A 15,037-nucleotide genomic window follows, 5' to 3' on the forward strand; every position below is an offset into this window, starting at 1 on the left:
GAGCGCTCGGGAGTCCAGCGCGCCGGAGCGGGCGCAGCAAATAAGCGGCGCGATGGCGTTTCGGCCCGCGCGCTGAACTAGATGTGCCGCGCGCGTGGTTTTTGCACCTCCGCTGGAGCGTCCGGGGCGGTAGCGCGCACACAAAAAACACTGACTTTTCAGCGCGGCGCTTATATAGCGCGGCTGTTGGAGATGCTCTTAGTTGTGTTCGCAACTGCATGCTACACAACAAACTCTGTTAATGATCGTTCTTGTGGACAGGCACTTGAAAGCTTCGTCTCGGTTGTCTTGATCCATCACGCTGATAATACACTATATTCTTTCTTTTTAAGAAGACTATACTATATTCATCTTCTCTATACTTTTTTTTTGAAAGTAAAACATCCTCTTTATTTATTAGTAATAATGGTTACATCGTCTATAAGAAAATTTACAATATCGTTCAAAGGTTCCTCAAACCAATCCCTTGTCTCAGAAAATTTAGCTACTTTGGCTATTTCACGAGCTACTTTATTTGCCTTCCTATTACAATGTTCAAATCTAACTAACGGAAAATCACAAGCCATAAAATAACAATCATCAAACACAGCTCCCGCCGCTCCCGCTATATGTCCTCCATTCTTCATCGTGTCAATTACTTCCATATTGTCGGAGTTAACAACAAGTCGGTTGCTTCCCGCCTTTTGTGCAAGTAATAAGCCAAAACGTAGTGCCATAGCTTCCGCTGTTAAGACATCTGCACACCAATCCATCTTCCAATTCCCTCCAACAATAAATCTCCCTTTATCATCTCTAAGTACAGCTCCCGCTGTGCCTCTAAGCATGTCTCGATCGAAAGAAGCATCGACATTTAATTTGACAAAACCTAGAGGGGGTTTCGTCCATCCCTCTATTCTATTTGTTGGCTTGGAGGATTGAGCAATAACATAGTTTGTTGTTATAGCACGGACTCCCATCGAAATTTGGTATGCATCTTGGGTCTTCCCATGATGGACTAGCGAACGTCTTTCCCACCATAAATACCAGGTTGTTATAGCGATTAGTTCGCGAACATTCTGTATGCCCACTGTAGATAGCTCGTGTTCTGGCATAAGAAGTAGAAATTCGAGTACTGCCTCTCCCGCACGATCGACAACGCAAGCTTTTTTAATGGCTTCGTGCAATCCCAGTTTCTCCCACACCTCTTTTGCCTTTTGACACAAAAATAATAAGTGTTTAGTATCTTCATGCCCGTTCGAACATGATGGGCAGGTGGGCGAAACTTTCATATGTCTATTAGCAAGTGTAACACGACATGGGAGGGTTCCATGTAAGGTACGCCAAATAAAGATCTTCACTTTTGCTGGACAAGATAATTTGCAAATCTTGCTCCAAATAGTGTTGACACTTGTTCCTCCCATGCCATCTGATTGTTGCAATTTCCTCCCATGTTGTGTTTTCCATTCCTCCAGATAAGCAGAACGAACCGTGAACAGTCCATTCTTTGTAAAGCTCCAAGCTATGAAATCCGACATGTTATACATGGGGAGGGGGATCGTAAGCACCCTCTGGACATCAATTGGCCACAACGTTTGTCTTACCAAATCTTCATCCCAGCAATTGTTGATTGGATCTATAAGATCAGCAACTTTTGTTAGAAGCTGCCCTCTTCTAGGAGTGATAATTTTCCTATTGGCCCCATTCGGGATCCATGCATCTCTCCAAATATCAATATTTTGTCCATTACCAACTCTCCAAATATAACCTTTTTTGAGAGAATCCACTCCGGCCATAATGCTTTGCCAAGTGAAAGAAGATCCTTTTTTCAGACTCGCATTCATTAAATCTCCATCCGGAAAATATTTAGCTCTCAAAATGGTGGTACATAGGGAATCAGGATTATCAAGCAGGCGCCACGCTTGTTTGGCTAACAAGGCCAGATTGAAACAATGTATGTCTCGAAAACCCATTCCTCCTTGGTCTTTTGGTACACACATCTTCCACCAAGCCATCCAATGCATTCTCTTCTGATTGTCTTCATCACCCCACCAAAAGTGCAACATCGCATCAATGATTCCTTTACATATTTTTTTAGGAATTTTAAAGATGGACATTGCATAAGTTGGGATAGCTTGTACAACCGATTTGAGAAGGATTTCCTTTCCTCCTGCTGATAGCAGCTTTTCCTTCCAACCACTGATTTTCATGACAATTCGATCTATTAAGAATTGGAAACAATCACTTTTGTCCATACCCACATTTGAAGGCAGACCCAAATATTTGTCATTGAGAGCTTCAGTCATAATATTCAGAATAGTACATATATGTGCCTTATCTTCCACTTTCGTGTTGGGACTAAAAAATATACTAGATTTTTCAACACTCACCATTTGCCCCGAAGCAGCACAATAAGAATCCAAAACTGATTTCAGCGCCTCCGCGTTCATCGAATTAGCTTGCATCAGGATAAGTGAATCGTCCGCGAAGAGGAGATTTGAAATAGATGGGGCATCTCTGCTAACTTTAATTCCAGAAATACTTCCATTCTCCTCTGCATTAGCTAAGAGTGCAGTCAGGCCTTCCGTACATAACAAAAATAGATATGGGGAGAGAGGGTCCCCCTGCCTCAGTCCTCTAGATGGTTTGAAGCTCTCTGTTTCTTCCGTGTTAAAACGAACCCGATATTCCACCGAGGACACACATTGCATAATTAAATTCACCCAATCCTGCTGAAAACCTAGTCGCAACATTGAAAGATCGTGGATGTCGCCTAGAGGGGGGGTGAATAGGCGCTTTTAAATAATTACGGTTGAGGCTTGAACAAATGCGGAATAAACCTAGTGGTTAATTTGTCAAGCACAAAACCTACAACCACTAGGCTCACGTATGTGCACCAACAACTTATGCTAAGCAAGAAAAACTACATAGGTGATAGCAAGATATATGACAAGAAACAATATGGCTATCACAAAGTAAAGTGCATAAGTAAAGGGCTCGGGTAAGAGATAACCGAGGCACGCGGAGACGACGATGTATCCCGAAGTTCACACCCTTGCGGATGCTAATCTCCGTTTGGAGCGGTGTGGAGGCACAATGCTCCCCACGAAGCCACTAGGGCCACCGTAATCTCCTCACGCCCTCGCACAATGCAAGATGCCGTGATTCCACTAAGGGACCCTTGAGGGCGGTCACCGAACCCGTACAAATGGCAACCCTTGGGGGCGGTCACCGAACCCGTACACTTTGGCAACCCTTGGGGGCGGTCACCGGAACCCGTCAAATTGCTCGGGACGATCTCCACAACCTAATTGGAGACCCCGACACTTGCCTGGAGCTTTACACCACAATGATTGAGCTCCGAACACCACCAACCGTCTAGGGCGCCCAAGCACCCAAGAGGAACAAGCTCAAGGGTACCAAGCACCCAAGAGTAATAAGCTTCTCACTTTGTAACTTCCACGTATCACCGTGGAGAACTCTGAAGGAAAAATGCCCTAGAGGCAATAATAAAGTATTATATATTTCCTTATATCATGATAAATGTTTATTATTCATGCTAAAATTGTATTAACCGGAAACATAATACATGTGTGAATACATAGACAAACAGAGTGTCACTAGTATGCCTCTACTTGACTAGCTCGTTAATCAAAGATGGTTATGTTTCCTAGCCATAGACATAAGTTGTCATTTGATTAACGAGATCACCTCATTAGGAGAATGACGTGATTGACTTGACCCATTCCGTTAGCTTAGCACTCGATCGTTTAGTATGTTGCTATTGCTTTCTTCATGACTTATACATGTTCCTATGACTATGAGATTATGCAACTCCCGTTTACCGGAGGAACACTTTGTGTGCTACCAAACGTCACAACGTAAATGGGTGATTATAAAGGTGCTCTACAGGTGTCTCCAAAGGTACTTGTTGGGTTGGCGTATTTCGAGATTAGGATTTGTCACTCCAATTGTCGGAGAGGTATCTCTGGGCCCACTCGGTAATGCACATCACTATAAGCCTTGCAAGCATTGTGACTAATGAGTTAGTTGCGGGATGATGTGTTACGGAATGAGTAAAGAGACTTGCCGGTAACGAGATTGAACTAGGTATCGAGATACCGACGATCAAATCTCGGGCAAGTAACATACCGGTGACAAAGGGAACAACGTATGTTGTTATGCGGTCTGACCGATAAAGATCTTCGTAGAATATGTGGGAGCCAATATGGGCATCCAGGTCTCGCTATTGGTTATTGACCGGAGATGTGTCTCGGTCATGTCTACATAGTTCTCGAACCCGTAGGGTCCGCACGCTTAACGTTACGATGACAGTTTTATGAGTTTATGTATGTTGATGTACCGAAGGAGTTCGGAGTCCCGGATGAGATCGAGGACATGACGAGGAGTCTCGAAATGGTCGAGACGTAAAGATCGATATATTGGACGACTATATTCGGACTTCGGAAAGGTTCCGAGTGATTCGGATATTTTTCGGAGTACCGGAGAGTTACGGGAATACGTATTGGGCCTTATTGGGCCATACGGGAAAGAAGAAAAAGGGTCTCAAGGGTGGCCGCACCCCTCCCCTTGGTCTGGTCCGAATTGGACTAGGGAAGGGGGGCGCCCCCTTCCTTCCTTCTCTTTTTCCCTTCCTCTTTTCCTATTCCATATAGGGAGTCCTAGTAGGACTCCACACTTGGTGCGCCCCCTCCTAGGGCCGGCCTCCTCCTCCCTTGCTCCTTTATATACGGGGGCAGGGGGGCACCCCAGAGACACAACAATTGATCCTTGAGATCTCTTAGCCGTGTGCGGTGCCCCCCTCCACCATATTACACCTCGATAATACCGTTGCGGAGCTTAGGCGAAGCCCTGCGTCGGTGGAACATCATCATCGTCACTACGCCGTCGTGCTGACGAAACTCTCCCTCAACACTTGGCTGGATCGGAGTTCGAGGGACGTCATCGAGCTGAACGTGTGTAGAACTCGGAGGTGCCGTACGTTCGGTACTTGATCGGTCGGATCGTGAAGACGTACGACTACATCAACCGCGTTGTGATAACGCTTCCGCTGTCGGTCTACGAGGGTACGTGGACAACACTCTCCCCTCTCGTTGCTATGCATCACCATGATCTTGCGTGTGCGTAAGATTTTTTTTGAAATTACTACGTTCCCCAACAAACTCAAACCGATGCACCAAATGCAATGGCAAGGGCACACGGAGTGCCCAAGTCCTTCTCTCTCAAATCCCACCGAAGCAACTAATGCTAGGGAGGAAAATGAGAGGAAGAACAAGAAGGAGAACACCAAGAACTCCAAGATCTAGATCCAAGGGGTTCCCCTCACATAGAGGAGAAAGTGATTGGTGGAAATGTGGATCTAGATCTCCTCTCTCTTTTCCCTCAAAAACTAGCAAGAATCCATGGAGGGATTGAGAGTTAGCAAGCTCGAAGAAGGTCAACAATGGGGGAAGAACATGAGCTCAAAAGATGAGGTTGATGTTGGAAATATGCCCTAGAGGCAATAATAAATTGGTTATTATTATATTTCCTTGTTCACGATAATCGTTTATTATCCATGCTAGAATTGTATTGATAGGAAACTCAGATACATGTGTGGATACATAGACAACACCATGTCCCTAGTAAGCCTCTAGTTGACTAGCTCGTTGATCAATGGATGGTTACGGTTTCCTGACCATGGACATTAGATGTCGTTGATAACGGGATCACATCATTAGGAAAATGATGTGATGGACGAGACCCAATCCTAAGCCTAGCACAAGATCGTGTAGTTCGTTTGCTCAGAGCTTTTCTAATGTCAAGTATCATTTCCTTGGACCATGAGATTGTGCAACTCCCGGATACCGTAGGAATGCTTTGGGTGTACCAAACGTCACAACGTAACTGGGTGGCTATAAAGGTGCACTACAGGTATCTCCGAAAGTGTCTGTTGGGTTGGCACGAATCGAGACTGGGATTTGTCACTCCGTGTAAACGGAGAGGTATCTCTGGGCCCACTCGGTAGGACATCATCATAATGTGCACAATGTGACCAAGGAGTTGATCACGGGATGATGTGAGTTACGGAACGAGTAAAGAGACTTGCCGATAACGAGATTGAACAAGGTATCGGGATACCGACGATCGAATCTCGGGCAAGTAACATACCGATTGACAAAGGGAATTGTATACGGGATTGATTGAATCCTCGACATCGTGGTTCATCCGATGAGATCATCGAGGAGCATGTGGGAGCCAACATGGGTATCCAAATCCCGCTGTTGGTTATTGGCCGGAGAACGTCTCGGTCATGTCTGCATGGTTCCCGAACCCGTAGGGTCTACACACTTAAGGTTCGGTGACGCTAGGGTTATAGAGATATTAGTATGCGGTAACCCGAAAGTTGTTCGGAGTCCCGGATGAGATCCCGGACGTCACGAGGAGTTCCGGAATGGTCCGGAGGTAAAGATTTATATATGGGAAGTCTTATTTTGGTCGCCGGAAAAGTTTCGCACTTTATCGGTATTGTACCGGGAGTGCCGAAAGGGGTCCGGGGGTCCACCAAGGGGGTCCACCAGCCCCGGGGGGGCACATGGGCTGTAGGGGGTGCTCCTTGGCCTATATGGGCCAAGGGCACCAGCCCCAAAAGGCCCATGCGCCAAGAGATAAGAAAAAAGGGAGAGTCCTAAAAGGGGAAGGCACCTCCGGGTGCCTTGGGGGGGAAGGACTCCTCCCTGGCCGCACCCTTCCTTGGAGGAAGGGCCAAGGCTGCGCCCCCTCTCCCTTGGCCCTATATATAGTGGGGGGGAGGGAGGGCAGCAATACCTAAGCCCTGGCGCCTCCCTCTCCCTCCCGTGACACCTCTTCCTCCCCGCTTGCGCTTGGCGAAGCCCTGCCGGGATCCCGCTACTTCCACCACCACGCCGTCGTGCTGCTGGATCTCCATCAACCTCTCCTCCCCCTTGCTGGATCAAGAAGGAGGAGACGTCGCTGCTCCGTACGTGTGTTGAACGCGGAGGTGCCGTCCGTTCGGCGCTAGGATCATCGGTGATTTGGATCACGACGAGTACGACTCCATCAACCCCGTTCTCTTGAACGCTTCCGCTCGCGATCTACAAGGGTATGTAGATGCACTCCTCCCCTCTCGTTGCTAGATAACTCCATAGATTGATCTTGGTGATGCGTAGAAAATTATTGAATTTCTGCTACGTTCCCCAACAGTGGCATCATGAGCTAGGTCTATGCGTAGTTTCTATGCACGAGTAGAACACAAAGTAGTTGTGGGCGTCGATGTTGCCAATTCTTCTTGCCGCTACTAGTCTTATCTTGTTTCGGCGGCATTGTGGGATGAAGCGGCCCGGACCGACCTTACACGTACGCTTACGTGAGACAGGTTCCACCGACTGACATGCACTAGTTGCATAAGGTGGCTAGCGGGTGTCTGTCTCTCCCACTTTAGTCGGAACGGATTCGATGAAAAGGGTCCTTATGAAGGGTAAATAGAAATTGGCATATCACGTTGTGGTCTTACGTAGGTAAGAAACGTTCTTGCTAGAAACCTATACAAGCCACGTAAAAACTTGCAACAACAATTAGAGGACGTCTAACTTGTTTTTGCAGCATGTGCTATGTGATGTGATATGGCCAGAAGATGTGATGAATGATATATGTGATGTATGAGATTGATCATATTCTTGTAATAGGAATCACGACTTGCATGTCGATGAGTATGACAACCGGCAGGAGCCATAGGAGTTGTCTTTATTTTTTGTATGACCTGCGTGTCATTGAATAACGCCATGTAAATTACTTTACTTTATTGCTAAGCGCGTTAGCCGTAGAAGTAATCGTTGGCGTGACAACTTCATGAAGACACAATGATGGAGATCATGATGATGGAGATCATGGTGTCATGCCGGTGACAAAGATGATCATGGTGCCCCGAAGATGGAGATCAAAGGAGCAAAATGATATTGGCCATATCATGTCACTATTTGATTGCATGTGATGTTTATCATGTTATGCATCTTATTTGCTTAGAACGATGGTAGTAAGTAAGATGATCCCTCACTAAAATTTCAAGAGACGTGTTCCCCCTAACTGTGCACCGTTGCGAAGGTTCGTTGTTTCGAAGCACCACGTGATGATCGGGTGTGATAGATTCTAACGTTCGAATACAACGGGTGTTGACGAGCCTAGCATGTACAGACATGGCCTCAGAACACATGCGAAACACTTAGGTTGACTTGACGAGCCTAGCATGTACAGACATGGCCTCGGAACACAAGAGACCGAAAGGTCGAACATGAGTCGTATAGTAGATACGATCAACATGGACATGTTCACCGATGATGACTAGTCCGTCTCACGTGATGATCGGACACGGCCTAGTTTGACTCGGATCATGTATCACTTAGATGACTAGAGGGATGTCTGTCTGAGTGGGAGTTCATAATCAGATGAACTTCATTATCATGAACATAGTCAAAAGGTCTTTGCAAATTATGTCATAGCTTGCGCTTTAGTTCTACTGGTTAAGATATGTTCCTAGAGAAAATTTAGTTGAAAGTTGATAGTAGCAATTATGCGGACTGGGTCCGTAAACTGAGGATTGTCCTCATTGCTGCACAGAAGTCTTATGTCCTCAATGCACCGCTCGGTGTGCTGAACCTCAGCGTCGTCTGTAGATGTTGCGGAACATCTGACATACACGTTTTGATAACTACGTGATAGTTCAGTGCGTAATGCTAACGGTTTAGAATTGTGGCACCAAAGACGTTTTTGAAACGTCGCAAAACATATGAGATGTTCCGAAGATTGAAATTGGGATTTCAGACTAGTGCCCACGTCAGGAGGTATGAGACCTCTGACAAGTTTCTTGAGCCTGCAGACTAAGGGAGAAGAGCTCAATCGTTGAGCATGTGCTCAGATTGTCTGAGTGCCACAATCACTTGAATCGAGTGGGAGTTAATCTCCCAGATGAGATAGTGATGGTTCTCCATAGTCACTGCCACCAAGCTAGTAGAACTTCGTGATGAACTATAACATATCAGGGATAGACATGATGATCCTTGAGCAACTCGCGATGTTTGACACCGCGAAAGTAGAAATCAAGAAGGAGCATCAATTGTTGATGGTTAGTAAAACCACTAGTTTCTAGAAGGGCAAGGGCAAAAGGGATACTTCATGAAACAGCAAGTCATTTGATGCTCTAGTGAAGAATCCCAAGGTTGAACCCAAACCCGAGACTAAGTGCTTCTGTAATGAGGGGAACGGTCACTAAAGCCGAACTACCCTAGATACTTGGTAGATGAGAAGGCAGGCAAGGTCGACAGAAGTATATTGGATATACATTATATGAATGTGTACCTTACTAGTACTCCTAGCAGCACCGGGGTATTAGATACCGGTTCGGTTGCTAAGTGTTAGTAACTCGAAATAAAAGCTGCGGAATACACGGAGACTAGCTAAAGGTGAGATGACGATATGTGTTGGAAGTGTTTCCAAGGTTGATGTGATCAAGCATCGCATGCTCCCTCTACCATCGAGATTTGGTGTTTGCGTTAAGCATGATTGGATTATGTTTATCGCAATACGGTTATTCATTTAAGGAGAATAATGGTTACTCTGTTTATTTGAATAATACTTTCAATGGTCTTGCACCTAAAATGAATCTCGATCGTAGTGATACACATGTTCATGCCAAAAGATATAAGATAGTAATGATAGTACCACATACTTGTGGCACTGCCACTTGAGTCATATTGGTATGGAAACGCATGAAGAAGCTCCATGTAGATGGATCTTTGGACTCACTCGTTTTTGAAAAGAATGAGACATGCGAACCATGTCTATTGGTATATATGCATGAAGAAACTCCATGCAGATGGATCGTTTGGACTCACTTGATTTTGAATCACTTGAGACATGCAAATCATACCACATGGGCAAGATGACTGAAAGGCCTCGTTTTCAGTAAGATGGAACAAGAGAGCAACTTGTTGGATGTAATACATTTTGATGTGTGCAGTCCAATGAGTGCTGAGGCATGCAGTGGATATCATTAAGTTCTTACTTCACAGATGATTTGAGTAGATGCTGAGTGTATTTACGTGATGAAACACAAGTCTGGATTATTGAAAGGTTCAAGTAATTTCAGAGTGAAGTTGAAGATCGTCGTGACAAGAGGATAAAATGTCTGTGATATGATCATAGAGATGAGTATCTGAGTTACGAGTTTGGCACACAACTAAGACATTGTGGAAAGTGTTTCACAATTAATACCGCCTGGAACACCATAGTGTGATGGTGTGTCCGGACATCATAGCTGCACCCTATTGGATATGGTGCATACCATGATGTTTCTTATCGAATTACCACTATCGTTTATGGGTTAGGCATTAGAGACAACCGCATTCACTTTAAATAGGGCACCACGCAATTCCGTTGAGACGACACCGTTTAGAGAAACCTAAGTTGTCGTTTCTTAAAAATTTGGGGCTGCGATGCTTATGTGAAAAAGTTTCAGGCTGATAAGCTCGAACCCAAAGCGGATAAATACATCTTCATAAGAATACCCAAAACAGTTGGGTATACCTCCTATTTCAGATCTGGAAGCAAAAGTAATTGCTTCTAGAAACGAGTCCTTTCTCGAGGAAAAGTTTCTCTCGAAAGAATTGAGTGGGAGGATGGTGGAGACTTGATAAGGTTATTGAACCGTCACTTCAACTAGTGTGTAGCAGGGCACAGGAAGTTGTTCCTGTGGCACCTACACCAATTGAAGTGGAAGCTTATGATAGTGATCATGAAACTTCGGATCAAGTCACTACCAAACCTCATAGGACGACGAGGATGCGTGCTACTTCAGAGTGGTACGTGATCCTGTCTGAGATATCATGTTGTTGGACAATACTGAACCTACGAGCTATGGAGGGCCCATATTCCGACAAATGGTTAGAAGCCATGAAATCCGAGATAAATGGATCTTTGAGAAGAAGACGGACGTGGACGGTAATGTTACCGTCTATGAAGCTCGACTTGTGGCAAAGAGTATTTCCACAAGTTCAAGGAGTTGACTACGATGAGATTTTTCTCATCCATAGCGATGCTTAAGTCCGTCGGAATCATGTTAGCATTGGCTGCATTTATGAAATCTGGCAGATGGATGTCAAAACAAGTTTCCTTACCAGTTTTTGTAAGGAAAGGTTGTATGTGATACAATCAGAAGGGTTTTGTCGATCCTAAGGATGCTAAAAGGTATGCTAGCTCCAGCGATCCTTCCAAGGACTAGAGCAAGCATCTCGGAGTCAGAATATACGCTTTGATGGAGTGATCGAAGTTTTTGGGTTTATACAAAGTTTGTTAGAAACTTGTATTTACAATAAAGTGAGTGGGAGCGCTACAACATTTCTGATAAGTATATGTGAATGACATATTGTTGATCCGAAATGATGTAAAAATTTCTGGAAAGCATAAAGGGTTGTTTGAAAGGAGTTTTTCAAAGGAAGACCTAGATAAAGCTGCTTACATATTGGGCATCAAGATCTATAGAGATAGATCAAGACGCCCGATGATACTTTCAAAGAACGCACACCTTGACATGATTTTGAAAGAGTTCAAAATAGATCAGTAAAGAAGGAGTTCTTGGCTGTGTTACAAGGTGTGAGTATTGAGTAAGACTCAAGACCTGACCACAGCAGAAGAGAGAGAAAGGACGAAGGTCGTCCCCTATGCTTTAGACGTAGGCTCTACAGTATGCTATGTTGTGTACCACGCATGAAGTGTGCCTTGCCATGAGTTGGTCAAGGCGTACAATAGTGATCCGGGAATGGATCACATGACAGCGGTCGAACTTATCCTTAGTATGTAGTGGACTAAGGAATTTTCTCGATTATGGAGGTGAAAAGGAGTTCGTCGTAAAGGGTTACGTCGATGCGAACTTTGACACTAATCCGGATGACTCTGAGTAGTAAACCGGATTCGTATAGTAGAGCAATTATTTGAAATGGCTCCAAATAGCGCGTGGTAGCATCCACAAGATGACATAGATATTCTTAAAGCACACACGGATCTGAAAGGTTCAGACCCGTTGACTAAATAACCTCTCTCACAAGCATAACATGATCAAACCAGAACTCATTGAGTGTTAATCACATAGAGATGTGAACTAGATTGTTGACTCTAATAAACTCTTTGGATGTTGGTCACATGGTGATGTGACCTGTGAGTGTTAATCACATGGTGATGTGGACTAGATTATTGACTCTAGTGCAAGTGGGAGACTGTTGGAAATATGCCCTAGAGGCAATAATAAATTGGTTATTATTATATTTCCTTGTTCACGATAATCGTTTATTATCCATGCTAGAATTGTATTGATAGGAAACTCAGATACATGTGTGGATACATAGACAACACCATGTCCCTAGTAAGCCTCTAGTTGACTAGCTCGTTGATCAATGGATGGTTACGGTTTCCTGACCATGGACATTAGATGTCGTTGATAACGGGATCACATCATTAGGAAAATGATGTGATGGACGAGACCCAATCCTAAGCCTAGCACAAGATCGTGTAGTTCGTTTGCTCAGAGCTTTTCTAATGTCAAGTATCATTTCCTTGGACCATGAGATTGTGCAACTCCCGGATACCGTAGGAATGCTTTGGGTGTACCAAACGTCACAACGTAACTGGGTGGCTATAAAGGTGCACTACAGGTATCTCCGAAAGTGTCTGTTGGGTTGGCACGAATCGAGACTGGGATTTGTCACTCCGTGTAAACGGAGAGGTATCTCTGGGCCCACTCGGTAGGACATCATCATAATGTGCACAATGTGACCAAGGAGTTGATCACGGGATGATGTGAGTTACGGAACGAGTAAAGAGACTTGCCGATAACGAGATTGAACAAGGTATCGGGATACCGACGATCGAATCTCGGGCAAGTAACATACCGATTGACAAAGGGAATTGTATACGGGATTGATTGAATCCTCGACATCGTGGTTCATCCGATGAGATCATCGAGGAGCATGTGGGAGCCAACATGGGTATCCAAATCCCGCTGTTGGTTATTGGCCGGAGAACGTCTCGGTCATGTCTGCATGGTTCCCGAACCCGTAGGGTCTACACACTTAAGGTTCGGTGACGCTAGGGTTATAGAGATATTAGTATGCGGTAACCCGAAAGTTGTTCGGAGTCCCGGATGAGATCCCGGACGTCACGAGGAGTTCCGGAATGGTCCGGAGGTAAAGATTTATATATGGGAAGTCTTATTTTGGTCGCCGGAAAAGTTTCGCACTTTATCGGTATTGTACCGGGAGTGCCGAAAGGGGTCCGGGGGTCCACCAAGGGGGTCCACCAGCCCCGGGGGGGCACATGGGCTGTAGGGGGTGCTCCTTGGCCTATATGGGCCAAGGGCACCAGCCCCAAAAGGCCCATGCGCCAAGAGATAAGAAAAAAGGGAGAGTCCTAAAAGGGGAAGGCACCTCCGGGTGCCTTGGGGGGGAAGGACTCCTCCCTGGCCGCACCCTTCCTTGGAGGAAGGGCCAAGGCTGCGCCCCCCTCTCCCTTGGCCCTATATATAGTGGGGGGGAGGGAGGGCAGCAATACCTAAGCCCTGGCGCCTCCCTCTCCCTCCCGTGACACCTCTTCCTCCCCGCTTGCGCTTGGCGAAGCCCTGCCGGGATCCCGCTACTTCCACCACCACGCCGTCGTGCTGCTGGATCTCCATCAACCTCTCCTCCCCCCTTGCTGGATCAAGAAGGAGGAGACGTCGCTGCTCCGTACGTGTGTTGAACGCGGAGGTGCCGTCCGTTCGGCGCTAGGATCATCGGTGATTTGGATCACGACGAGTACGACTCCATCAACCCCGTTCTCTTGAACGCTTCCGCTCGCGATCTACAAGGGTATGTAGATGCACTCCTCCCCTCTCGTTGCTAGATAACTCCATAGATTGATCTTGGTGATGCGTAGAAAATTATTGAATTTCTGCTACGTTCCCCAACAGTTGAATGGGGAAGAAGACCCCCTTTTATAGTGGGGGGAACAATCCAACCGTTACCCCCAAAACAGCCCCGCAGAGGGCGGTACTACCGCATAAGGCAGCGGTACTACTGCTGAGAGCAGCAGTACTACCGCTCCCTCGGGCGGTACTACCGTGGTGTTAGGAGGCCAGGAGAGATACGGACTCGAGTGGTACTGCCGCGGTGGTAGGGCGGTACTACCGCTCATGAGCGGCACTGCCGCTCTACTGCCGCTGCGAAGTACCGCACAATCCGACACGAAAAACGACCCCTCGAGTCGACGCGGCAGGGGCCTGGTACCACAGCGGTACTACTGCTGAGGACCCACCGGTGGTACTACCGCTGCGGAGCGGTACTGCCGCCTGTGACTCCTAAGCGGTACTATCGCTGGTGCCATCCCAAAGCCACTGCCACGAAAACAAGTATACTCCAAGGAAAACCAGAACTGCCAAAACTTCTTCATATGAGCTCCGAATTGAGCAAACTCAAGCTTATTGGATACAAGACGACGAGTAGCATCAAAACAGCGACTGATTATAGTAAGAAGAGGCAGGGTGGTATGCCAACAAATAGAGGAGTGAAACCTCCAACCGAGAAGAACCGGCATAACCTCCAACATCAAAAACATCATAGAAGATGCGAGTGAACTCCGTTTTCAATGAACTCGAGCTTGTCATCAAGATGACCATAAGCTCCAAAACTCACAAATAAAAGAACCAAACAAGAACCAATAAGGATGATGCAAGGATGCAATGGTTTGAGCTCTCTACGAATGATACGATCAAGCTACTCATCGAGAGCCCCCCTTGATAGTACGGCAATCGATCCTATAACCCGGTCTCCCAACTACAATCATGAGACCGGTAAAATAGAAAACCTATCAAGGGCAAACCTTTGCCTTGCACATGGTCCACTTGAGCTAGATGATGACGATCTTGACTCCCGCAAGTTGGACCACCTTTCTTGGTTGCGTTGGCTCGATGAAGACTAGTTGATTGCTCCCCCATGCTCCACTATGGGTGAGCCACTCTTCC

Source organism: Triticum aestivum, chromosome 3D (assembly GCF_018294505.1).
Source record: "Triticum aestivum cultivar Chinese Spring chromosome 3D, IWGSC CS RefSeq v2.1, whole genome shotgun sequence".
NCBI classification, from domain to species: Eukaryota; Viridiplantae; Streptophyta; class Magnoliopsida; order Poales; family Poaceae; genus Triticum; species Triticum aestivum.